Source organism: Carassius auratus, chromosome 14 (genome assembly GCF_003368295.1).
Source record: "Carassius auratus strain Wakin chromosome 14, ASM336829v1, whole genome shotgun sequence".
NCBI classification, from domain to species: domain Eukaryota; kingdom Metazoa; phylum Chordata; class Actinopteri; order Cypriniformes; family Cyprinidae; genus Carassius; species Carassius auratus.
This window is the reverse complement of record NC_039256.1, coordinates 32,182,628-32,208,480: the sequence shown is the minus strand read 5'-3', so window position 1 is coordinate 32,208,480 and position 25,853 is coordinate 32,182,628. Positions and strand designations below refer to the sequence as shown.

Below are 25,853 nucleotides of genomic sequence, written 5' to 3'. Positions count from 1 at the left end.
GTTGACTGCACATGGGCTCATCATAACATTAACACATCAGTTCAGAATCAATCACCAAAAGAATCAGTTCGTTTCAGACGCTCTGTGTGTCGGTTTGCTTCACGCTAAATCACACATGCGCAGTATCATCAGCTCCTCCCCAGATAGCATACATATCCGGGCCTCATCTGGGCCAACTATGGCACATCTGGCTCAGTTCTGGCAGCGGCAGAGGTTATATGGGCCATCTCTGGCCCACACACATCAAGCCGGTTTTAGTTTGAGTTGTGGCATGCTGTGTGTGGGCCAGATCTGGCCCGTGTGCAACAAACCGGCTTTAGTTTGAGTCGTGGCTTGCTGTGTGTGGGCCAGATCTGGCCCGTGTGTGACAAACCGGCTTTAATTTGAGTCGTGGCTTGCTGTGTGTGGGCCAGATCTGGCCCGTTTGCGACAAACCGGCTTTAGTTTGAGTCGTGGCTTGCTGTGTGTGGGCCAGATCTGGCCCGTGTGTGACAAACCGGCTTTAGTTTGAGTCGTGGCTTGCTGTGTGTGGGCCAGATCTGGCCCGTGTGTGACAAACCGGCTTTAGTTTGAGTCGTGGCTTGCTGTGTGTGGGCCAGATCTGGCCCGTGTGTGACAAACCGGCTTTAATTTGAGTCGTGGCTTGCTGTGTGTGGGCCAGATCTGGCCCGTGTGTGACAAACCGGCTTTAGTTTGAGTCGTGGCTTGCTGTGTGTGGGCCAGATCTGGCCCGTGTGTGACAAACCGGCTTTAGTTTGAGTCGTGGCTTGCTGTGTGTGGGCCAGATCTGGCCCGTGTGTGACAAACCGGCTTTAATTTGAGTCGTGGCTTGCTGTGTGTGGGCCAGATCTGGCCTGTGTGTGACAAACCGGTTTTAGGTTGAGTTCTGGCTTGTTGTATGTGGGCCAGATATGGCCTATACCAGGTGACCAGATGTGCCATTTTCTGAAGACACGTCCTGGCAGATCACCTTTCTTTACCAGTCAGTGGTTCTAAAACTATTTTGAGTACTGGACGCCCATAATATTTTAGGACACGTAATATAAATACATACACACATTTATTTGACCTACACGGACCTGTTATGAAGCTGCAATGTTATTCGATTTTTTTACATTTTTGTACCATGTCCTCTGGTGTGACACCATGTCCTTGAACTTTTTCGGAACCACTACAAATGTTTTATGCTTTGTTGTGCATTAATATGACACCCCTAAATTATATATTTTTTTTTTTATTAAAAAGTGCATGTTAAGATACATAATCCTAGAAAATTTTGCAAATGTGTCTTGCTTGCCACTAATGACAGGTTAGCTTGGAACAGCAAGGTCATTAATTGATTATTTAAAAATCATTTTAAATAATTAAATAATATTTGTTTAACTCCTTTTATATACTTTTAAATGCAATAATTACATTCATTAAATTAAGCTCTAGTCATCAAAAAAAAAAATAATTATGAATCTTTAGAATATATGAAAAATTCACTTTTTTCATGATATTCACATTTCTTCAAGATGCACCTTACACACACACACACACACACACACACACACACACACACACACACTTTTGTGAATGACATTAATTGAATGACATTTTGAATTATGTAGTGATCTAATTCTATCCACCAAGCAATTGTATGTACATGTGTGAGATTTATGGTCATGGTTGTAGGGAAATAACAAGAAGAACAAAGTGCAGTAAACGGTAAAACTGTTCCCAGACAGCAACATAGTGTCGGCCCAGATCCGGCCCACATCTGGCCCGCATGAAATCCATGCGGGCCAGAAGTGGGCCGAATCTGGACCGAAACTGCTTGCTGTCAGGGTTTGCACTACAAACCAGTACGTTCATAATTAAGACAATACATTAAAAATAACGTAGTAAGATACAGCAGTTTGCAACAGTAAACAGCAAAACAAGCTGTTTGTACAGCTAATATAACTGGAATGACACCGAAAGCCAGACACATTAAATTTACAAATGGACGCGCCCCCTCTTACAGAAAAAAATAAGGGGCATATGTTTATTCATATGTTTATTTATGTAACGTAAGTGTGTGACTTTTAATTCGTGACGTGCTTTCATGGGCGTGCGCGCGGACCGGATGGAGTTGCCATGGAAACGGAGCGCAACACTGCAAATGTCACGAGGAAACACCCCGTTTCTCGCTGATTTCACTGTTTTCAGGTGAGTTAAGTCCATAAAATCACACAAATATTACTTGTAACTGTTGTTGACACTTCTCTTACTTGTATTTGACTCGCTTCTGTTGTTTATTTACTTTATAGGAATGGTTTAATGTCTTCGAAAAAGTCCGTTAGCATTTCTACCGTTTTCAGACGACGTATCGTCAGGTATGATAACTCTATTGTGCTCTTATTTATTAAAGTTTGGGCTTTTAATCAAATCTTCATCTGTAGATGATAGCTTTTGACTGTTTTGTTGGTAATCTTTCAATGGATGATTGGAAATTGCTTAATTTATTTAACCTTAACATTTACACTTTACTGTTTATCGATGACGTCACGTTATTAAGGAGCGCGAAAATTGGCAGAAAACTAAAGTTGTTTTGATCTTTTATGGTAAACATAAAACTGTTCTGCGATTTCAAGAGTGACAAAATAATCCTTCTACAACAGAAGGGAGTGTCCAAGATTTCAATATTTCTGAAGGGAGCTGCTGACAGAGATGTAGGAAGCGCTGAAAAGGTTAAGTAACCTAATATGCATTTTTTTCCACAACATATATCACAATGAATCTGTTATTTTATTTATTTATTTTTTGCATTTCACCTGCTCTTGCTTGTTTCCATCTAATAAACCTGGAACTGCAGACTAAATATTGTTGGCTCTGTGTCAAATTGCTTGTTTTGTTCCTAGATTCTTCAGAGCTGATGGCCTGCTGCATCCAGCAGAGTCGCAGTAAACCTACTGTAAGACAACATCTCCAAGATGCTATTGACCACAAGACTAGTACAGTAAGTCAAACCTCAAATATACAGTACACTAGTGTTCAAAAGCTTGAAGTTGATACAATTTGTAATAATTATCTTCTGTTCACCTCTGTAGTAATTATTTGATTAAAATCTGAAAAAGAGTAATATTGTGAAATATTATTACAATTTAAAATAGCTGTTTTCTATGTGAATACATTATAAACTAATTTATTCCTGTGATGTGCAGCTGTATTTTCAGCATCATTCCTCCAGTCTTAAGTGTCACATGGATCCCTCAGAAATGCTGATTTGCTGCTCAAGAAACTTATTATCAGCGTTCAAACAGTTGTGCTGCTTCATTTTTTTGTGGAAACCGTGATGCATTTTATTTTTCAGGATTCACAGATGAATACAAAGTTCAAAAGACCTGCATTTATTTATGCATTTTTGCAGACGCTTTTATCCAAAGCGACTTACAGTGCATTCAGGCTATCAGTTTTTACATATCATGTTTTCCCGGGGAATCGAACCCCCAACCTTGCACTTGTTGCTTGTTAGCGCAGTGCTCTACCAGTTGAGCTACAGGAACACTGTTTGAAACAGATGATTTTGAACAATTTGATGCATGTAACACTAACATTCAAATGTTTGGAGTTTTTGTAACAACGAATCCAACAAAAAAATAATTCAGCACGTCTGTATTTTAACGTTGATCATAATCAGAAATGTTTCTTGAGCAGTAAATCATCATATTAGAATGATTTCTGAAGATGTATCACTGAAGACTGGAGTAATGTACTCCATTGATGAAATAGTAAAAAGTGCACATTGCCTGAAATGATATGAACAGCAGCTATGCTAATCTTTCTCCCTTTGCCTTCCTGTTTCTGCAAATGTCCATCCCAGGGTTATTAGAAACTGCACAGCGCAGGACTTGTGAGGTCTTCAGATGATACCAGTACTCAAAAGACCTTAGATGATGGCAACTATAGATGGACATACAAACTACCGCCACTGCAAAAAAGGTAATGTTAATTTGAAAGAGCTTTGTCACAGTATCAAGGGCTCCCTTATCAGTTCTGCTTTCAGTACTGGAGAGTAAAAGATACGTTTTTTTGTTTGATGTTTTTTGTTTGATGTTTTTATTAGTACATATACGTTATCTTGCACATTTTATCTCCCCAACAGATTCTAATTTGAAAGAAGTTTATAATGCATGTTCGCTACTCCCAGTTCAGAAGACTGAATCAGCTTGTGTATCTGAATGTTTCTCATACTCGCTCCTCTCTGCCGCTTCTGAATTTGGGATATTCCTTAGCTGTCAGTTATAAACGTCAAAATTAAAAGAAATAAACATTTGAAATATATCAGTCTATGTGTAATGAATAAATATAATATACAAGTTTCACTTTTTGAATGGAATTAGTGAAATAAATCAACTTTTTGATATTCTAATTATATGACCAGCACCTGTATATCATTGCTCTTTTGTTGATTTTGATTGCTTCCATTGTCCTCATTTGTAAGTTGCTTTGGATAAAAGTTTCTGCTAAATGTAAATGTAATGTTAATGTGTATTTAACTATATTTATAAATATTTATCTGTATTTTTTATTTTGTAATAATGTAAATGTATTTGTTTTATATATATATATATTGTATTCATGTATGTATATTAATTTGTCTAATTTTTATATTTTAATAAAGCAGTTTAAACTACATGAGTGTTTTCTTTATTCTGGATGAATTACATATTCTTTTGTGTCTAGAAAGGGTAAATATGGGCCATATCTAACCCAGAAGTCAGCCACAACTGGGACGGATCTGGGCCACATCTCAGAAATGGCGTGGTTGACATCTGGGCCAGGTGTCGCCCATGCCATTTGTGAGATGCGGCATGGATCTGGTACAGTTGTGGCTGACTTCTGTCAGACAAAACTGGGCCAGTTCTGGCCCAGATGTCACCCACACCATTTCTGAGATGTGGCCCAGATCTGGTTCAGTTGTGGCTGACATATGTCAGCCAGACTCAGGTTGAGTCATCGCCGTCATTCCGCGCGGTATGTGGGCCAGAAGAATATGGGAGATGTGGGCCAGAACTGGGCCACATGTCATTTGCTATCTGGGTCGGTTCACGAATCGGACGCGTCTGACAGAAACGGTTCTTGACTCGTGAACGAGTCATTATCTGGCTCGGCTCGGTGTTCATCTTCAGTTCTCTCTTCACAGCAGTTCAGTCAGTGTACTGTTTGAGTCAATGAATTACTCCGGGATATTGGTTTGTTTTAACTCAGAGGGAGTGTCAGACACATTAAACAAGTTAACAGCTTAATTCATTTGTGGATTAATGCGTATTGGAGACGCGAAACGAAACGAACGATATTTTGACAGAAACAGAACCAGAAACATAAACTAAATGATTTTTTTTTTAGTTCCGAACAGAATCGAAAATTTGAAATGGACATAAACCGGTTATTTTATCGTTCTGTTTAATGTTTGAAATTTGCCGTCAACCAATCACGAATTCCAGCAGTACAGCATTCACAAATGTGATGCTGAAGCAAGCAAGTGAAATGTCCGCTCAGCTGTGAACTCAATCAAGTCTCAATGGCAATGCACCTCCTTCAGGGCCGGATTAAAACCAAATTGGGCCTGATGACGCAGCGCAAAAAGGGCATTTTTTTTAGGCGTTGGTGGATGTGCATTCGACACTCAAGTAGAGTAGAGACCTGGGAGTACCGCGGGACCCAGCGCAACCGAGTGCGTCGCGGGACAATATTTGATTGGTGAATGATATTATTGTGTGCGGGTTGCGGGAAAATAAAGTTATTTGCGGGACTCCCACAAGATGCAAATATCTAGCAAAATAAAATTACTAAAAACAGATAAACCTTTATTTATAATAGACTAAAATAAAATAAAATAGACTTTGCGGAATGGGAGGATGCTGATGAAACCATGGACAGCGACGTGTAATTCCATTCCGAAATAGCGAGAGATCCAGTGGTGGAAAAGGCGATATCAAGAGTTTCCGAGATTAAGCAAAGCAAATCAAAGTAACACTGCAATGCAAAGTAATACTTTTGTTAAATATTTAAAATTGGTCTATTTTTTTTTTCGTTTAATGTTTGAAGAAAAGAAGGGATTCTTAAGCAGTATGGCTATAGGCTAATTTTCCTTTGAACATGAAATAAACTCTATTCTTACTTTTTTACTGTATTTCTATGTTCTATTTTCTTAAGTTTCTTGTTCGTTCCTTTCATCCATTTAATTAAATGCAAATAAAACGAAACATTTGTTTTTTTTTTTACATTTATATTCAACAGGGGAGCAATTGAAAAAAAAAAAATAACAGAGTAGCAGGCAGAATATGCAATGGATTAAAAAAAAACGTATACTTTACCCGCGGGATTTTGCGCGTGGGAGCGGGAGAAAATAACATATTTTTGCCCCAGCGGGATAAAATCTTGCGGGAGCGGGACAGAAAAATCCATCCCACGCGGTCTCTACACTCAAGCGCCAGCATGCTTACCCTTTTTCTGCCCAACCGAGGACCGCAGCTCTCCTTTGATTATTCCTAACTTTGAGAAGCTCCACCCGGCAGAGTCATTGGGCACCATCATGCACAGATAGATGCGCTAACCAAATGGAAACGTCTGAGAAAGATTTAACGATGGCAAGAAATATATATATATATATAACCATGCAGGAAAACCTTTTTTAAATATTTAAAAATAACCTAATATTTGTAAACATTTTGTGTCTGCATTGTCTATTTCTGAATGAACGTATATATACATACGTTTTTTAGAGAAAACAATTATTTCATTCAGAAATAGACAATGCAGACACAAAATGTTTACAAATATTAGGTTATTTTTTTATATAATCATTTTGTTATTCAAATACATCGCACATACGGAAACTTTGATTTTGTGTCAAGTGAGAAAACCAATGTTGGTTTCAGTTTCGTTTTAGTCTAAATTAATTAGTTTTTGGTTTGTCGTTAATATTGCTATAGCTTCTTATATTTGTAATTCTTGTTCTTTTATAAATACTGTTAAATGATTTTTTTTTTTTTTTTTTTTTTGGAGTGAGGGGAACTAAAATATATATTTTTAAAATTTTGCTTTAGACTACAGGCATTTTAGCCTTCATTATTTCAGAAAGTAATAGGGCTAATAAAAATGCAATGAGCCCCGACTTAACTTTTTTTTTTTTTTTTTTACTCTCGAAACAATCTTTTACGAGTGTTTTATTTATTTATTTATTTATTTATTTTTTAACAATGCAGCAAAAATTTTTAAATATCTTAAAAATACTTTTAAAGTGTTGAGAGTTTTTTTTTTTTTAAGTAGGCCTATCTTACATTTGGACAAAATCTGGTGCAAGCTGTAAAGTGTAAGCGTTAGATCTCTATTTTTTTCCTTACGCTATACTTTATTATTATTATTATTATTATTAAATTATTATTATTAGGCAAATAATAGGCAAAAAAATATTGTTTTTAAAAAATAACGTTATTAACCGGTATTTCTTCCTCCCGAACCGGTTTCGGAACGGTAATAATATCAGAGGAACGCAGAACAGAAACGTTAAAATATGGATTCTGCTCGGAGTGAACCAATTGAATTTTTTTTTTTCGTTTTCAAGCCCTGATTTTAATATTAAATGTTCAAACTGTAAATTAATAATAATAATAATTATTATTATTATTTACATTTATATAGCGCTTTTCTAGACACTCAAAGCGCTTACATAGTCAAGGGGTATCTCCTCATCCACCACCAGTGTGCAGCATCCACCTGGATGATGCGACGGCAGCCATAGTGCGCCAGAACGCTCACCACACACCAGCTTACTGGTGGAGAGGAGACAGAGTGATGAAGCCAATCAGTACATATGGGGATTGTTAGGAGGCCATGATGGTCAGAGGCCAATTGGCGAATTTAGCCAGGATGCCGAGGTCACACCTCTACTCTTTACGAAAGACATCCTGGGATTTTTAATGACCACAGAGAGTCAGGACCTCTGTTTAAGGTCTCATCCGAAGGATGGTGCTTGTTGACAGTATAGTGTCCCCATCACTACACTGGGGCGCTAGGACCCACACAGGCCACAGGGTGAGCACCCCCTGCTGGCCTCACTAGCACCTCTTCAAGCAGCAACCTAGTGTTCTCAGGAGGTCTCCCATCCAGGTACTGACCAGGCTCAGCCCTGCTTAGCTTCAGTGGGAATCCGGTCTTGGGCTCCAGGGTGATATGGCTGCTTAAATAACTTAAATAAAATAAAATAATTTTCATAATTTTGGTTGTTCATGGCACGTTACTGCTTCGTCATGGTGAATGCTTATTGGTCAACTTGTTACATTTGATTTGCAGCGGGAGCGCAAAATCCATTTCAATTTGAAAAACAGTTTGTCCATCTTCCGTCTATATTATAGACATTTGTTAGCAGCTAATTGTAAAAAAAAAAAATGGATTAACAAAAATGGTTTAGACCTCCGCAGGCTCGTCAATCAGTAGACTTAGATACTCCGGCCACGACCACCAGTACCACGGTCTATGAGAGCCCAGCTGGCCCTACATCTGCGAATGCTAACTCCGGACAACCGCCAAAAGATTCAACTAGCACAGCCATAGACCAACAATCTTCAAGTCCTTCGAGTCAGCGGACAGCAGTTGATGATATCGTGACTGACAGGCCTGTCCAAATTGTGTTAAAACAGTATCCTATAACAGTTTACAGTGGTAAGGGGCGATCATTCGTTGATAAATGGTTTCACAACAGAGTGTGGTTGGAGTACAGTGTCAAGGCAGATGCAGTATTTTGTTTTTCCTGTCAACCAATGGATGTTCAGCTTTACTAGAAAATCTGGAACATTGGATGCCTTCGCGTCTGTGAGATATCGTAACTGGAAACAATCTATGGCCAAAGACCGTGGATTTCATAAACATGAAACTTCGAGGGACCACCTGTCTTGCTATGCAATGTGGAAGGAGAGGGAGATGCGTATGAGGTATCAACGCTTGTCAATGCAGATCAACTCAGGAAAAAACGGTATTATGTGTCCTCTCTAATAGATGTGGTTGGGTTCTTGGTTGAAAACCAGTTGCCACTACGGGGGAAGATTGACGCTTTTGATGACATGTCGGAAGGGGGGTCTGGACTTTTCCTTTCCATGCTTTATTACACTATCCAAAAGGATCCTGAATTGGCTAATGTGGTGAAGACAATCCCTCTCAATGCCACTTACACCTGTCATGATATGCAAAATGAACTTATAAGAACACTCAGTAATGTGGTGACAGAGGCTATAGTGGAGGAAGTTGGGGAGTCCTATTAGACTTTGAAAGTTGATGGGACGCGTGACCTCACAGGATGTGAAAATATATTGATTGTGCTTCGATTTGTGAATGAGTCTTACGAAGTTACAGAGCGTCTGCTGTGCATCGCTACGGCTCAGAAAGGTGACCGACAGGCATTGACTGACACCATTCTGAGCTTAACAAGGTTGGCTTGGATAGCTCAAAAATTCTGAGTCAAGAATATGATGGAGCGGGCACTTATGTCGGGGAAACGTGGTGGTGTTCAGAAAATTCTACAGGACAGACTTGGACGTGAGATGCCATATGTGCACTGACTTAACCATCAGTTGCATTTGGTTGTTGTTCATGGCATGTCTGCAGAGAACGCACTTTCAGAGTTTTTCCAGGTGTGCGATTCCCTGTACAAGTTCATCTTAAACGTCTACTGGAGCAGAGTTGGACAGGGCATCTTCCCACTGTATCAGTCATTCTTAAGTCATTTAATGACATAAAATCGATTCTGACCGATGGTGACACTGTGCTGAACTATGGCTCAGAGACGAGAATGGAAGCTACAGGTCTGCTGCGTGAGATATCTGAGCCAAGTTTCATGTTCCTTGCCAACTTAACCCAAAGAGTCCTTACTCTATTGGACCCACCGAACAAGCTTCTTCAGAGAGAGGACACTGACTTGTTGACAGGTTTAAGTATTGTGGCGAGTGCAAAAGGATGTGTTAAAAAACTCCGTTGTGATGAAGTGTTTAAGCAGATGCTGGATACTGCCACGCACACCAGCGAGTCACTGAGACCCGGGCCAAAGCGGAGACGCATAGAGAGCACACGGATGGATGGTTACATCGTTACAGGGCCTACAGGAGGACACAGAGGTGATGGTGACGTGGAAACTGAACTTCGGAGATTGTACTACAACACTATTGATTCGGTGGTTGGGGAACTGGAGCGTAGATTCAGCGAGCACAACTCACAACTGCCAGTGCACTTGCAGCACTAAATCCAGAGGCTGATAACTTTCTTGATGTGAAAGCTGTGAAGCATATTCTCGACCTGTCAAGCAATGCAGGGAGACTGGACCATACAGCACATCATCTCAACGTACCACAACCATCTGATTGCCATGCCCAGTGTGCTGACTGCTTTCAAACATGCATTGTCATTTGGTGCATCCACAGCAATGTGTGAGAATTCATTCTCCACTCTGAAAAGTGTTTTTTTCGGAGCACAGACGCACAATGCTACACGAGAGAAAGGCCAGGTTAGTGCAGCTTGCATTCGAGAAAGACTTTACATGCAAATGCACAAGCGAATGGAAGGACACGGTGCTTAGACGGTTCAGTAGCAACACTCGTCGCCTGCTACTCTTCTGAGGGTAACTCGTTTGTTCAGTTCACTTACTGAAGCCAGCCCAGGCTTTTATAAGGCCTACTAAGCAGGTAAATTGTTAATGAATGTATGTGGGTTCTAACTGCATTTGTGTTTTATACTTGGCTATCTGTAAAGATATGTGGGTTTATGTCATTTCTGCTTAGTGCATGCACTACTGGGAAGTGTGTAACCCAGGTTAAAAACAAGTATTGGCATAAATAGCAGAATATACATTTATTTTTGTTCTTAATTTATTTTGTTTAGATTAGTCCTTTAGAGTATTTAAAGTCCTTGAAACCCTAAGAAAAAACGGTGTTTAAAGAAATTATTTTATTTGTGGAAGCACACTCTTTTTCCATTACCTGTATTTTATTTGATCTTTATCTATTTCTCAAGTTCTACAAAATTTGCATTCTACGCAAATCAAAAACTAAAAAAAAATCAGTTAAACCTTATGTCAGGGTTTTGGCAAGGAGGAACTCAGGTGCAGACAGGAAGTAACTCAACACAGGATTTATTATACAAAAAGGGGAAAATAAAAACCCACGAGGGGGAAAACAAGGGCTAGGGTAAACACTAAATAATTCTACAAAACACAATAAACAAGGTAAACAAAGACTGAACACTAACTACTAACAAACACTCACTGCAAGACAAAAGACTTCGAGGAGTTTCAAGGACAAGGTACAATCACGAATGATGAACACATCAGAGAACACATAAGTAGTACAATGAACCGACGCAAGACAGAGCACACTAGGAAAGCTAAATAGGGGAACAATCAAGACACGACAGGTGGCACAGATGGGACAATCAAGACACGACTAGGTTAACAAGGGGGGCGGGGCAAGGGAACGAGACAACACAAGCACATGGCCCAAAGGCAAGGCCATGTGCTTGTACACAAAACACGGGTCTGTCATGATCCTGCCTCAAGACTAGGAAAAATCAAGGACACGAGGGCAGAATCATGACAGAACCCCTCCCTTAAGGAGCGGCTTCCAGACGCTCCTCAAGGGAACATCAAACACGAGACATGACTGACATGACGGACTGGGACACCGACACAAACCAACAAGACATGACAAATAATAACAAAGGCAGACATGAATACACGTCGGCAGGGTTGGGGTGACAAATCAAAAAAAACAAACAGGGAAGGGGAGGGGGCGGGACCACAAAGTTCATGGGGGACAGACCAGGGCGGGTGGGAGGGGTAGGAATCTTAGGAGGACAGGACGAAGGCTGACGACGGGGGGTACGGGCAGGTCTGGGTGGTGAGGGGCGGGGAGGGGTCTCGGGACAACTGACAGGGGACATGACAGGAGCAGACAAGGGACGCGGGGCAACACTTACGGGACGCAGGGCAAGACTTACGGGACGCGGGGAGACGACATCTACTGGACCCGGGGGGACAACATCTACTGGACACGGGGGGACCACAGGACACGGGGGGACATTAACGGGACACGGGGCCACAACAGCAGGACACGGGGTTACATCAACAGGACACGGGGCAACATCAACAGGACACGGGGCCACATCAACAGGACACGGGGCCACATCAACAGGACACGGGGAGACAACGGCTGGACACTTGGGACTTCTGGGGACAGGGTCAGGGGACAAGACAGGACTGACGGGGATTTCTAAAATTTGGACAAGACGGGACAAATAATCAGAAAAGGCTTTAGCAGCAAGGATAATAGGCATCTCCTTATGAGATGAGACCGACTGTACAAGAGTCTTTGCTGCAGAGTCGGCCGCGGCTCTGTCCTCCGCTCTAACGACTGCCGACTTGAATACGGTTTTCTTCTTTGCCGCCTCGGGCACGCCAGTGCTCACCGCTGCTGGCTCGGGCACGTTCACCGCCGCTGGCTCGGGCACGCCAGCGCTCTTCGCTGCTGGCTCGGGCACGCTCACCGCTGCTGGCTCGGGCATGCCAACGCTCACCGCTGCTGGCTCGGGCATGCCAGCGCTCACCGCTGCTGGCTCGGGCATGCCAACGCTCACCGCTGCTGGCTCGGGCACGCTCACCGCTGCTGGCTCGGGCACGCTCACCGCTGCTGGCTCGGGCACGCTCACCGCTGCTGGCTCGGGCACGCCCACCGCTGCTGGCACGGGAGGAGACAGGGTCACAGGACCGGCAGGCCCCTTCTTCCTCCTCTTCCTCCTCGGGCGCGGTGCAGAGGCTACAGCTGGGTCAGAGGCGGGTTGGGGGAGTTTGGTCTCGGGCAGGGCAGCCTCGGACGCCGAAGACTCTGAAGCTGACTCCCATGAAAACCGTCTCCCTCGTTTCATGGGGAGACTGCTGGCTGTGGGGGACACCTCAGAACTCTGGGAGGGGCTTGCCTGATTCCCCAGGGTTGCCACGGCCAGGACACGACCCTCTGGGATTGCTGGCAGCTGGGTAGGTGGGGGGGACCTCTGTGGCTCCTCCTCTCGACCACTTGCTCCGGAGCGACCTCCCCTGGTCCCCCGGAACACCACTAGGCGAGAGCCCTCATAACCATCCCACTTGCTGGCTGATGATAACCAGAATTGCCTCCTGTCTGCTGAGTTCCCTTTTGGTCGGTTCATTCTGTCAGGGTTTTGGCAAGGAGGAACTCAGGTGCAGACAGGAAGTAACTCAACACAGGATTTATTATACAAAAAGGGGAAAATAAAAACCCACGAGGGGGAAAACAAGGGCTAGGGTAAACACTAAATAATTCTACAAAACACAATAAACAAGGTAAACAAAGACTGAACACTAACTACTAACAAACACTCACTGCAAGACAAAAGACTTCGAGGAGTTTCAAGGACAAGGTACAATCACGAATGATGAACACATCAGAGAACACATAAGTAGTACAATGAACCGACGCAAGACAGAGCACACTAGGAAAGCTAAATAGGGGAACAATCAAGACACGACAGGTGGCACAGATGGGACAATCAAGACACGACTAGGTTAACAAGGGGGGCGGGGCAAGGGAACGAGACAACACAAGCACATGGCCCAAAGGCAAGGCCATGTGCTTGTACACAAAACACGGGTCTGTCATGATCCTGCCTCAAGACTAGGAAAAATCAAGGACACGAGGGCAGAATCATGACACCTTATGCCTGGTGTGAGTGGCTCATTATTGTTGTGACATCGTTATTTTCTGCAGGCGAATTTTAGTCTTCTGATTTAACTGGTCCATACGCAGACATTTGTGTGAGGATGTCCAACTCGTTTTATGAAGAAAAAAGCCTTAAGTTTTCAGAAATATCTATACAAAAAAAACTTTGTCTGATGGGGACATTTTTTTGCCGGTTTTTCAAAGCTTCATGGAATTTTCCATTCCGAACTTCTCCAACACATTTTTGGTATATGTGGTCTGACCTATCCAGATTTCTCCAGCTTCTGGTTTTTGGACAATTTTCACTCCAAGAAAATGAGTTATCTCACCCAATGCCTTTATCTCAAAGTGTTTTGAGAGCATTTTCTTCACCTCCATCATCCGTTTATCATTATTTCCAGCCAGGAGAATGTCATCAACATACACAGGTATAATGAACATCTCACCAGTTTCTGCAGTGTAAATGCAAGGATCAGCTGTAGTTTGGACAAATCCCATCTTCCTCAGTTTTTCATCTAGAACGATGTTCCAACATCTTGGTGATTGTTTCAGTCCATAGATGCTACGATTTAGTTTACACACTAGATGTTCCTTTTCTTTGATAACAAAACCTTCAGGTTGTTGCATCTACACTTCCTCCTTCAGTTCACCATCTTTAGGTATGTGAGCATATACAGTACATCCGAACACACGTAGATGATCGACCTTTGGTTTCTCACCTGTCCAGGCTTCAAAAGGAGTCATCCCTTTCACTGACTTTGTTGGACTTCTGTTTCTCAGATACACAGCTGTTGATAATGCTTCTGCCCAGAACTTTTGAGGTAACTTTGCATCCACTAACATTGATCTCACAGTCTCCGTCAGTGTTCTGTTCATTCATTCAGCTACTCCATTCTGCTCAGGAGTTTTCGGTACTGTAAGCTCATGTCGAACTCCTTCTTTTTTCAGGAAGTTTTGAAACTCAGATGAGGTATATTCTCCTCCATTATCTGTGCGTAAGACTTTTAATTTTCTTCCAGTTGATTTTTCTGCCATGGCTTTCCATTCCATTCCAATGAATGTCAGAAAATATTTAGCTCTACTTAAGGATTTTTCATTCATTTTCCCTTTCATTTCATTTCTGCTTTTGAACTCGCTGCAATGATGCTTTCCTTCAGCACATGAATCACAGAAGTCTATACCTTTTGACACATCAAAGTCAAAACCATCAACAAGACACTCATTACACAGCTTCTTCAGATTTTGTACACCTAGATGACCATAGTGTCGGTGCCAGATTTCTTCCTTGGTATCTTTATATAAATTCACATTTTCTGTTACATGCACTTGATCACTTTTTTTACAGTTCACATAATAAAGACATCCAATTTGTGTTGCAGTAGCAATCAGTTTTTGATTAACATCCATAATGTAACATCTGTTCTCTGTGAACTTGACCTTTTTTCCAAATTGAGTTACCTTGGACACAATCAGTAAGTTGTAAGACAATTGTGGAACATACAAAACATCATTCAGCTTGCAGTCTTTTGTCTTACCATCAAACAATGTCATCTTCAGCCGCACGACTCCACGTCCTGTTGCTTTAACAGAGTAACCATCTCCAAGTGTTACTTCTTGTGAGGGTTCCAGGCTTTTAAACTCAACAAACTGTTTCTTATCAAGGCACATGTGACAGGTTGCTCCTGAATCTACAATCCAGCTATTGATTCTTTCATCAAAACTTGATGATAGTGCATGACTCACCATTAATCCAACACTCTCACTATCAGAATCACTGTCTTGTTCTTTCACTCGTGCCTTGTTTGCTTTAGGTTTATAGCTCACCTTCTTACTCTCTTTGTGGAAGTCTGTGCTTACAGCAGTTTTGTTGAACTCTCTGCATTCACGCTTGATATGTCCATACCTTCTGCAGTAATGACACTTTGGGCCTTTTCCTTGCACAAACTGTTTTCCAGTCAGAGCTTTAGCAATGTCGCTGGTGTTTTCAACGTCACGTTCTCTCAGTTTACGTTCTTCATGCAGCAATCGTTCCATGACGATCTCCATTTTCGGTACATCCGCGCTTGCTTCAAGTGCCGTGACTAACACATTAAATGAGTCGGGTAAACTGGCTAACAAATGTACAACACTATCTTCCTCATCGATAGGATCTCCCACAACCGACAGTGCATCAAATGTTTCAGTCATCACCTCAATGTGCTCTTTAACTGAGTCCCCGTCTTTCAATTTCAATGAGTACAATTTACACCTCAGTGCTAGTTTGTTTGCCCAAGTCTTCTTCTGAAATTGGTCCTGCAACTTTTTCCACACGACAGTAGGATCTTCCGGTTCTCCAATTAAATAGAGCAAAGACGGTTCTATTGACAATACAATGGTAGCCAGTGCACGATCACTTTTAGCCATATAACTTGCTAACTTACTTACATCAGATCATGGAGCAGTCTCTATACCATTTACTAAGTCCCATATTCCGACCCTCATCAATGCCATCCGACATTGCACTTTCCACGTAGGATAGTTTGCTCCGTTTAATGGAACAATAGTCATCGTCTTGGATCGATCTGAATCAACCGAGTCGCGAACAGGCTCCGAAGTGCCGATCTGAATCAACCGAGTCGCGAACATGCTCCGAAGTGCCGATCTGAATCAACCGAGTCGCGAACAGGCTCCGAAGTGCCGATCTGAATCAACCGAGTCGCGAACATGCTCCGAAGTCCCGATCTGAATCAACCGAGTCGCGAACAGGCTCCGAAGTGCCGATCTGAATCAACCGAGTCGCGAACATGCTCCGAAGTGCCGATCTGAATCAACCGAGTCGCGAACATGCTCCGAAGTGCCGATCTGAATCAACCGAGTCGCGAACAGGCTCCGAAGTGCCGATCTGAATCAACTGAGTCGCGAAATTTGCTTCGAAGTGCCGATCTGAATCAACCGAGTCGCGAACAGGCTCCGAAGTGCCGATCTGAATCAACCGAGTCGCGAACATGCTCCGAAGTCCCGATCTGAATCAACCGAGTCGCGAACAGGCTCCGAAGTCCCGATCTGAATCAACCGAGTCGCGAACATGCTCCGAAGTGCCGATCTGAATCAACCGAATCACGAACAGGCTCCGAAGTGCCGATCTGAAAACTTCGACCAAAGAATGTAAAAAATAACTCTATTTCTCTAATAACTCTACAACTACAACACGTATCTAAAAATAAATCGCTATAGTAAAACAGAAATAATGAGAGGAGTGAAGTTTCCTACCGTTCTGCTGTGTTTGGTCCTCATGCGCTTCTGACGCTCCCTGGCGCGTGTCCGCCGCTCACACGCCCATTTACAGCATTAAATTAATCATTTTTGCTAATTATTATACATTAACTTCATTGTCAGCTTCAGGTATTTCATTTATTATTGTTCAATGAACTGTTTGAAACAAAAAACGTATTTCAGTAATAATTCAAAATTATCAAAATAAAATATATAAAATAATCGTTTATATTTTAATATCCTTTAAAATATAATTTATGTCTGTGATGTGCAGCTGTATTTTCAGCATCATTCCTCCAGTCTTCAGTGTTACATGATCTTTAGAAATCATGAAAATATGATGATTTATTATTAGAACTATTAACAGTTGTGCTATCAAATATTATTTTGGAATCTGCGATACTTTTTTAAGGATTCTGCGATGTATAATTTTTTTTTTTTTTAAAGAACAGCGTTTATTCAAAATATAAATCTCTTATAACAATATTAATCTTTGATATCACTTTATATCAATTTAACACATCCTGAATAAAAGATTCTAAAATCTAATAAAGAATACAATTTCTTATAAAAAAGAAAGGATAAAAATGTACTGACCCCAAACTATTGAACTGTAGTGAATATTGTTAGAAAAGACTTCTATTTTAAATAAATGCTCTTCTTTTTAACTTTTCATTGATCAAAGAATCCTGAAAGAAGTATCACAGTTTCAGCAGCACAACTCTGATAATAAATCATCATATTATTCTTATTTCTGAAGATCATGTGACACATGATCAATAATAAAGATGTTAAATACTCATCTGAGGAGAAAACTATGTTGCATCATAATCAAAGGATGTGTGACCTACACTTTTTTGTAATCTAAGCCAAACATTTTTTCACTGATTTAGGGTAGAGTAAGAATATTTACTGTATTGCGCAAGTTAGTTCATACTTAGATATAATTTTATATGCAATATTACCTTTTATTTTCATCATCATATTTAAGAGTTCATGATAATTAATGTTCACCTTTATTTCTCAGTTGATTAATCCATCCACAATTCATAAAACACAACACATGCAACTGAGGTACAAGAAGTATTGACATCCAAAAGTCATTGAAATCATTTAAAAATCACATCGACAGGTTAAAAAAAAAAAGCCTCAGGTCAAATATTCATTTATCACAAATTAACTATTTGACAAACACTTCCTGATCCGAAGTCCCAATCTGAATCAACCGAGTCGCGAACAGGCTCCGAAGTCCCGATCTGAAAACTTCGACCAAAGAATGTAAAAAATAACTCTATTTCTCTAATAACTCTACAACTCTATGAAAGACTCAGATCACGTATCTAAAAATAAATCGCTATAGTAAAAGAGAAATAATAAGTGAGGTGAAGTTTCCTACCGTTCTGCTGCGTTTGGTCCTCACACGCGTCTGACGCCCGCGGCGCGTGTCCGCCGCTCACACGCCCGTTTACAGCACTAAATTAATCATCTTTGCTAATTATTATACATTTACTTCATTGTCAGCTTCAGGTACTTCATTTATTATTGTTCAATGAACTGTTTGAAACAAAAAAAGGTTTTATTTCAGTAATAATTCAAAATGATCAAAATAAAATATATAAAATAATCTTTTATATTTTAATATCCTTTAAAATATAATTTATTTCTGTGATGTGCAGCTGTATTTTCAGCATCATTCCTCCAGTCTTCAGTGTCACATGATCTTTATAAATCATGAAAATATGATGATTTATTATTAGAACTATTAACAGTTGTGCTATCAAATATTATTTTGGAATCTGCCATACTTTTTTAAGGATTCTGCGATGTATGATTTTTTTTTTAAAGAACAGCGTTTATTCAAAATATAAATCTCTTATAACAATATTAATCTTTGATATCACTTCTTATCAATTTAACACATCATGAATAAAAGATTCTAAAATCTAATAAAGAATACAATTTCTTATAAAAAAGAAAGGATAAAAATGTACTGACCCCAAACTATTGAACTGTATTGAATATTGTTAGAAAAGTCTTCTATTTTTAATAAATGCTCTTCTTTTTAACTTTTCATTGATCAAAGAATCCTGAAAGAAGTATCACAGTTTCAGCAGCACAACTCTGATAATAAATCATCATATTATTCTGATTTCTGAAGATCATGTGACACTGAAGACTGGAGGAATGATGCTGAAAATCTCAGAAATAAAATAGATTTTAATGTATATTAAAATAAAAATAATGTTGTTCTACTTCATAATATTATTTCGTTTTTTTCCCTGTATTTTTGATCAAATAAATGCAGTTTTGATTTGTAAACTCCAGTAAGAAAAAAAAAACATAAAAAATCATTCTGATCCCAAACTCTGACCGGTGTGTGTGTAGAGCACTTACACACTAATCCCCACAATAATAAAGATGTTAAATGCTCATCTGAGGAGAAAACTATGTTGCATTATAATGAAAGGATGTGTGACCTACACTTTTTTGTAATCTAAGCCAAACATTTTTTCACTGATTTAGGGTAGAGTAAGAATATTTACTGTATTGCGCAAGTTAGTTCATACTTAGATATAATTTTATATGCAATATTACCTTTTATTTTCATCATATTTAAGAGTTCATGAAAATTAAAGTTCAACTTTATTTCTATTTTTTATTAATCCATCCACAATTCATAAAACACAACACATGCAACTGAGGTACAAGAAGTATTGACATCCTAAAGTCATTGAAATCATTTAACAATCACATTGACAGGTAAAAAAAAAAAGCCTCGGGTGAAATATTCATTTATCACAAATTAACTGTTTGACAAACACTTCTGGCTCCAAAGTCCTGATCTGAATCAACGGAGTCGCGAACATGCTCCGAAGTGCCGATCTGAATCAACCGAGTCGCGAACAGGCTCCGAAGTGCCGATCTGAATCAACCGAGTCGCGAAGATGCTCCGAAGTGCCGATCTGAGTCAACCGAGTTGCGAACAGGCTCCGAAGTGCCGATCTGAATCAACCGAGTCGCGAACATGCTCCGAAGTGCCGATCTGAATCAAGCGAGTCCCGAACAGGCTCCGAAGTGCCGATCTGAATCAACCGAGTCGCGAATAGGCCCCGAAGTGCAGATCTGAATCAACCGAGTCGCGAACATGCTCCGAAGTGCCGATCTGAATCAACCGAGTCGCGAACATGCTCCGAAGTGCCGATCTGAATCAACCGAGTCGCGAACATGCTCCGAAGTCCCTATCTGAAAACTTCGACCAAAGAATGTAAAAAATAACTCTATTTCTCTAATAACTCTACAACTCTATGAAAGACTCAGATCACGTATCTAAAAATAATTCGCTATAGTAAAAGAGAAATAAAAAGAGGAGTGAAGTTTCCTACCTTTCTGCTGTGTTTGGTCCTCACGCGCCTCTGACCACCCGATTCGAACGTTATCACTCGATTGAATGGGGCGTTATCAGCGGTTATCAGCCCATAGAAATGGGCCAGGAGGGGCCTCCTGTGCCTACTAGTAGGCGCAGAAGGCCGTGATCATCCATCCAAATGGTTGATCACCCACAAATATACAAGAGAAGACTCCAGATCCAATCCCAGAATTCCTGCTCACCTGTAATCGGAAGTCTACTGGACGAAAGCGGCAGCGTTGCGATATTTGCTGCTTAATATTTTCAGGTAAGACTATTAAAATTATAAAACCGAGCATTTAAACTGTAATGGAAAACAATACGTACACTCGTATTGCGTGTCATTATTGTTGACATGAGATAACCGTATAGCGAAACGTTATCGCTAACGTTAGGCCATATTACGTTATTAGCCTGTCGTTACGTTAACGTTGTATGCTTTATGTGAGCATTAACGTTGCTGTATTTACGTCTGAAGCTAATGGGAGAATTTAGTTTCTAGTTAAACGCAAAATTAAACTGTAAACATTTAAAAAAAAATTACACTCTTACAGGCTTATTGCATATTGTGAATGCTCGATAACGCCTCACTGAAGCCAGATCATAGGCTTAATGTAACCCATATTGACTTGAGGGAAATATTAAACACAAGACGTATTTTACGGCTGTTTGGAAACCTTTGGGATCTTGACTAGAGTGTAAAATAAAGTTCTGTGGGTTTGAACAAAGCTTGGCTGGATTTGATCCTATATCAGGAAGCTTTGGATCTGTCTTTCTATCTATATACCTTCTCAAAAATATAAAGGGAATACTTAACAACACAATATAACCCACAAGTGTTCCCTTTATTTTTTTGAGCAGTTTATATATATAGCTAGCTAGCTGTGTATCTATTTATATAATCTATCTTTAGATATAGATCTAGCTCGATGTCTATTTATCTATCTATCTATCTATCTATCTTGCAATCTATATATCTAGTTATCTAGCTAGCTGTATCTAACTATCGCACCAAATATCCCTCATCTGACTGCATCCCATTTTCCCTCATGTGTTTCTGTCTTTTAGGCTGTGATAAGAAGTACGGTACGGGTTGCACTTTGCTTTATGTAATAATTGTCAAATATTTTGATTTCAGATATGGGAAAAGCACTTAAGATGACCACACGTTTCAGGAACGTTAAAATTAAGTTGGTGAGGAGGTCTATCGCTGGCCCTGCGAAGTTTTCTTACCTCAGTCAAGGTCTTCCCCAGCCCAGCTACAAACAGACCCACTCTTGAGACGCTTCTATTACATCTCAACCTGCTGAACCTGATGATGCGACACCAAGCTGTTCTGAGAGCGCATACAGTAAGGCAAAGAAGAGAGAGCTTCATGACTGGGATGCAGTCAAGGATGAGATGCTTAAGGTGACGTTTGAATGTTCAGCACCGATCACTACCCAGTGTGCTGTCTGCCGAGAACATGCTGATTATAGGTGCATTGAGTGCAGCTCCACTGCAGTGTTCTGTGAGGTTTGCCTGAAGAGGATTCACAGAAATGTACTGCATCTTCCTGAAAAGTGGAATGTAAGGACAGTAGCATACAGTCTTACATTGCTATTGCTATACTTGCATACAGACAGCAAACTCACAGTAATGTCAACAGATTCATTAGATACTTCGAATTGTTTTAGCACTATGCAGTATCAACTGTTAGTGTCACAAGTTTGTTGTTTTAAAAACATTAGAGCTATCCATCTTTCTTACAGAATGTTTACTATGAGCCATCCTCCCTGGGGTTATTCTTATATTTACCTGAAGCCCATGGCACCCATGCTGTGTACACAAAGGACATGAAGATCATTGTCAGCACAGGTTTGTCATTTTACCTGATACAAAATCTTAATGTATTTAATTTTATTGACAGGTTAAGGAATTCAATCCTATCACATGTGGAGTAATGATCTCCGTTAAGGAATTAATCAAATTTGTGATGCAATAAAAAAAAAAAAGTCATGATAGTTATAGTTTATATACTATCATGATAGGTAAAAATGTATAGCCTGAATCCACTGTAAGTCGCTTTGGATAAAAGCTTCTGCTAAATGCATACATTTAATTTAATTTATACTGATATGGTAGTCTCTATAGTAGTACTAGGTTATGTTTTTATGTTATTTTCCTCTTTATATTTGGCAGGACGGCTCTGCACCGTTACAGTCACCATGTGTGCGTGTGAACCAGAAACCTGTACTCTGTTGAGGTATGGGCTCTGACCAGACAGCCTTCTCCATCCCTCTGCTAGAGCTTTCTGTTTCTCTGTCACTGGAGTGTCAGGTTTCTGTTGAGGGTTTTTCGCAACACCCCATATCCCATTTTAGGCATCACCACTTCCGACAAAGAAGTTTGGTTGATATTTGCCCACTATTAAATGATGGCACCATATGCCCAGCATGTCCAAAGGTTGGTTATAATTCCAGCGTGGTTCTTGTTTGATTAAATTAATGGCATAGAAATAAAATCTGAATTAATATCAAACTTAAAAGTTAATTTGTTTATGTAGTATTGTAATAGAATAGTAATAGTATAAATGTATAAACCTGGTGCGGGTACAAAACCAGTGTTACTGTAAGTGTTTGTTTTCCAGGCGGATGGAGATATGATTGTCACATTGGATGCGAACTTTGGCCTTGTGAGGAAGCAAAGCTCTGGGACAAGTGCGGTTGATCCATTACACGGAACCCGCATGTTTGTTGATGAAAAGGATGTAGAGGAATACCTGCTATCACATCTTGACAGCTCAAAGCCTCGAGGTTAATCATTGTTGCAGAATTTCATGGCCTGAGTCCATGAAATATTAATTAAACTTGTGAAAAAGATCACTCTTCCTCCCATAAATCTATGTTTTCCTTAAATCTTTAGGACTGCAGTAAGCTGCTCTCATTCAAGGTATTATAATATAATATAATATAATTACTTTACTGCGTTACTTGTGCAGACATGTTGTTTTACTAGGTCTGATCTATTTAAGCTTAGGCACTGTACAAGCATACATATACACCACTAGTCTGTCTGTATGAGTACAAAATTAAAAAATAAACTGTCTATAATTGTTACTGTACAAGCACAGTAAAATATTTATATAAAAATATTGCACTACTGTTATTTTGCATAGAATACATTGTTCAACAATATTTTTGCACACTCATCCAACTGCATTTATTACCACTGTTCTCACGTTCCTGCTGTTCATAATGTATATATAATCCTTCATTGCTCTGTTCATAATGTACATACAATCCCTACATTGCATTCATATTTATATTCTGTATATACTCTGATCAATATTGTATATAGCAACTCCACTGTACATTCTGTATATCATAGCTTTACTTACTCTGCACTTTTATGTATATAAAACACTTTATTCTTGCACTTCTTGTTAGATGCTAACTGCATTTCATTAGCTCTGTACTTGTACTCTGCATAACGACAATAAAGTTGAATCTAATCTAATCTAAAAAAAAAAAAAATGTGTTTACCATAATGTAATATGTTATTTACTGTAATGTACAAATGTGTGGGAGGTGTTTTGTTTTTTATGAGCTCACCATCAAAATCCCCTTCGACTGAGTTGAAATGAAAATAATTATTGGATCTTGAATCCTCTGAAGCAACTATGAGTTTGTAAAAACATAAAATAAAAGGGAACATAGAGGTGTATTGACTCTATGAGTTACAGCCATGTTTTTAGCCATGGTGCTCTGCATTTATTCACAGCACATTTAAAGTCAATGAAAAGTAATTTACTTAAAAAATGACATACAATGAATTTACAGTCATAATCCGTATGTGACAGTGTGCCACATTCAGTATTTTCCTACATAACTGTTATTGGCTTGAAATTCTCCAGATCCAAGCCTATGTAATTTAACACATTTTTTCTCTTCTTCCCATTGGCTGTTTTCGTTTTTTCACTTTCTTCTTTCATTGAATGTATATTACATTTAGTTTGTTCGTTGTTCGTTGCCATGGTGGTTACGGCTGCTATCGCTGAAACCACGTGGCTTGCATAACGTACTTCCGTACAAAAGTATTTTATTCACAAGACACTTTTTTTAAAATGATGAATTCAAACATTTGTCCACGAAAAAACAACAACAAACAGATAACTCAATACGATATGTTAATATAACTTTTGCACATTTCTCCTTCGATTCAGAGAAATACATTTTTGGTAGCAGAAGGTTACGGAAGTGCATTGTTTTGTGGACGGGGTTTGCGCGTTCTACATTTCGGCTAAAAAAGTCTTAAATAAACAAATATATTTAGATTTTCTTAACGTAAATCATCTAGATGCAGCGTAATTAATAGATTGGTTGTACTAGATATTTGATATATTCAGTAGATATATCTTTTTACAACCCTAATTTCCAACCCTAATTCGCAAACCAGATACTACAACTGCAGTGCTTGATTTGTATCAAGCTGCACTGAGTAGCGATAGGGAATTGTAGTTTAAAAAAAAATCGTGTATTTCTTTAGAATTGGATATTGCAAATAGTGAGTTGAGAGTACAGTGTGGAGTTTAGGCGGATTGTAAACATATCTATGTAAACAGATTTTAAATGTCTAAATTTAAATGGGTTCAAATTACTTTTAACCCGATTTGGACAATATCCAGAGCTGTTGACTATATTTACATCATAAATGAGGACAAGAGCTCTCTATAACAGTTAGTCCCATGTGTGTAGCCCTTTTTATTGCTTTATTATAAGCCTTCAAATATGCACCAAGGTGATGTTTCAAAGGTCAGTATTTCAAAACAGGAGCTATGTAGAATCTTCATACTTACATATGTTACTCTCTGGGTCAAGACCTTTCTAACAATGTATGTGGTTTAGCTCTACGACAAAGTTTTAATTTTCTCATTTCACATGCACAAGCCATCTCGGGTGTAGTTTCAGAGAGCTATTTGAAGGCTCAATAGCCATAGCCTATATAAAAAGAAGCTATTTGCTTGTTTGTTTGTTTCTGACTTTGTAAACAGATTTATGAACCCACAACATGACAAATACCCTGTCCGCACACACACACACACACACACACACACAGAGAGACTCATTTTGCATTTCTGTTTGGTTCCCATGTGGCAAATCTAATTATGGGATGGTTCCCCCAAAAATGAAAATTCTGTCATCATTTACTCACCCTCATGTCATTCCAAACCTGTATGAGTTGCTTTCTTATGTTGAACATAAAAAAAGATAATTTGAAGATGCTGGTAATGGCTGGTAAAAGTTAAAGTTTTTACAAGGTTTCTGAGCAGAAGATCATTAAATGTTTTCTCTGTCCATGTTACCAAAACTCATGTGTCATTTAAAAAGCATGTTTGAAAGCATGTCAATTAATTTCTTTGCATTCATCTAGATGCAATGTAATTAATAGTTTGGCTATACTAGATATTTTTA

General features: G+C 39.6%; 1 protein-coding gene and 1 long non-coding RNA gene across 4 annotated transcripts in view; both read left to right on the top strand.

The window, feature by feature from the left end:
- Positions 1 to 25,853, top strand: part of LOC113114360 (uncharacterized) — a 575,280-nt gene that overhangs the window by 54,014 nt on the left and 495,413 nt on the right. The gene's annotated exons all lie outside the window — the stretch shown is intronic.
- On the top strand, positions 21,761 to 23,205 carry LOC113114435 (uncharacterized). 2 transcript variants are annotated; one of them, XR_003293719.1, is made up of 4 exons: positions 21,761 to 21,969; positions 22,152 to 22,257; positions 22,582 to 22,845; positions 23,030 to 23,203. It is a non-coding gene; the product is annotated as an uncharacterized LOC113114435 (long non-coding RNA). The 2 variants fall into 2 exon arrangements; XR_003293718.1 differs by having other exon boundaries at positions 22,582 to 23,205.